This window comes from Dysidea avara, chromosome 3, assembly GCF_963678975.1.
Source record: "Dysidea avara chromosome 3, odDysAvar1.4, whole genome shotgun sequence".
Taxonomy (NCBI): Eukaryota; Metazoa; Porifera; class Demospongiae; order Dictyoceratida; family Dysideidae; genus Dysidea; species Dysidea avara.
In genome coordinates this window covers 48,838,401-48,841,052 of record NC_089274.1, presented here as the reverse complement: position 1 = coordinate 48,841,052, position 2,652 = coordinate 48,838,401, and positions in this window count along the sequence as shown.

The window sequence follows — 2,652 nt, the reverse complement described above, 5'->3', positions numbered from 1 at the left end:
TGTGTTAAAAATAACCAATATACAGGTGTATAGCTAGCTGATCATTGCTTATTATCAGCAGCTATATAGTCTGGCTCAGTGTTTGGCTTTAAGTTCTGAAATTGATTATGTCTTTTTAGTTATAGAACAAAAACACATTCACGACCAGCCAATGTTAGCCTTTACAATAATAAAACTATAGCTACTATAGTTGTCGATATAATACAAAAATTTTTGTGACATTCTACTTTCTCTGTTATTGTTAACTTCTTGTAGTGAACTAATTGTTTTTCTTAACATCTTCAGTGTAGCTAGGTAGCATTTGTAATGTGTCATTGTGCTGTAGGACTTGTACTAGATGTTGAACAGCTTCATGTTGAATAGACAAATTCCATAATAAGGCTTTATAGCATATAGAAATAACTGTTGTCACTAGCAACCTGAATTTCCCATTATTTTTAGGTGATAACGTCTAAAGTAACGTCTCCAAATTTTGAAAGGATAGCATATATATGTGATGACAATTTGAAATTTTCAGTTTTCCCATATATATCTATGTGAGAGGGCTACAGTTGCCCCTTCTGGGCAGCCACAAAAATGAGGTATTTCAACATATTCAAAAACCATAAATTCAATATTACATAATTTGTAGGTGTGAATGTCAACTATAATTTCTCCAAGTTATAAGATATGACATTCTTTGAATCCCATGATTTGTGTGATTACCGAGAAGGGGCAACTGTTGCCCCTCTCTTTGACAATGTATGCAAAAATTGCAACTTCAAAATGTCATATCTCATGACTTATACATGCTATCCTTTTAAAATTTGGAGAGGTGACTTAAGACATTGATGCCTACAAATAATGTAAAATTTAGGTTGCTAGGGGCAACAGTTGATTTTTTCATTATGAAATTGAAATTTGTCCATTGCTGATTATTGCTTTGCTATAGAAGTCTGTTGTTCTTTGTAATAGCAGTGACATCACAATCTTTATTAGTCATGGAATTGTTGTCAGTGTACAGTAACACTAGAACTTTGTCAACACCAGACAATTATAGTCATGATCAACTGCAGATAGCCTATATGAAAACTTGTAACTACTTTAGGCTGTGAGTTCAGTATAGTATTCCACCAGTATTATACTTTATGCAGACACTAGAGCTATTCAATATATAGCTGTAATAAGCATTAAAACTGGTTCCTATGAATACAAATATATTAACAAGAAAATATCTTGACTGCCTGGCAGACTCCTGAAAGCATTTGAGCATAGATCAGATGGATACAGGATTGAGGCTATATACAGTGGAACCTTGATTATCCGAACACCAAATCGACTGCTCAATTAGGGCATTTTGTCAAAAGTGTGTGCTTTATTAGAGTAGTTGAGCTAAGCTCAGTATATAAATGTATGGATGTTCGATCTTACGTACTTTCAATTATCTGAACATCCTTTCCCCCCAATTAGTTCGGATAATCGAGGTTCCACTGTACTCAGATCTGATTTTCTCTACTTACTGCAACTTTTCAAACATACTTAATACATACCTTCAGCATTTGTGCTGTATAAAGTATAAGGCCTCGATAAATAAATAAATATTTCTCTTGGGTTCCACTGTTCTACCTGTAATTAAAATTTTTGACTGCTCTATTAGAATATTTTGTCTTTGAAAATAATTAAGATTTACTTACTGTTAATTGCTTCAAAATGTGCAATGCATTGATTCCCACATATTTACCTACTAATTATTCTGGCATACTGCACAGCTTATAGTACCTTACTGTGTTTACTGGTCAGGTTCTAGGCTTTCAGCACAAGCAACTAGTACCAACATTCAAAGAATCATGTAAGACTGGAACAATCATGAGCTCATAAGTGTCACAAGGCATAAACTATGCATGTGAGACTCTATTAGCCTCATTTACACAATTATTCATGGCCACCGAGGAACATTGTTAGGAAATTTCAGATGGCAGAATTGAAAACTTGTAAAATTTATTAATGTCATCACATGTGCTGCCTAAATTATTTGCACATCTCACACTCATCACTCGTTTTGCATCACCTACTTTTGTTATATTATTATGACATCTGATCTTTCCTAATAATAGAGTTCCTTATAATATAAATTCATGGATAATACTATATACAGTATCTTGGTCTCAACAAGCTTATTGCTCTCTATAAATTCTTTCACTGTATGTACAGCATGTTGTAACTCATTGTTATTGTACTACCAAACTAAATGGTGCACTTGCATGCTGTAAACTTGGAAATCTAAATTTCAAAGGAGTTTCCTGAAACTGTTGGAAATTCCCTTCCCTACGATTCTGTGTATTAAAGTTGACTACAGTATGAAGCAACACTTTGAGATTAGTAGCACTATCATAGCATAACAAATCAACTAAAAAGGTTACTGTATTATTATAACATCTTTAAAAAAACAATGGTCCTGGTATAACTGCAGTATGTTAATACTATAATATAAGATCCCAAGCATAAACTTATTAATAGGACCACCTCATTACAGTGATTATGTCAAGTAGATAGCAGTGTTGCTTTAGTTAAAACTAAAAGTGGTAGCTTTTACTTTAAGTTATCTAAAACTAAAAGTGCCTCAATTTTACATTGAAACTTACACTATAGCTAAAAATATTACTAAATGTTTAC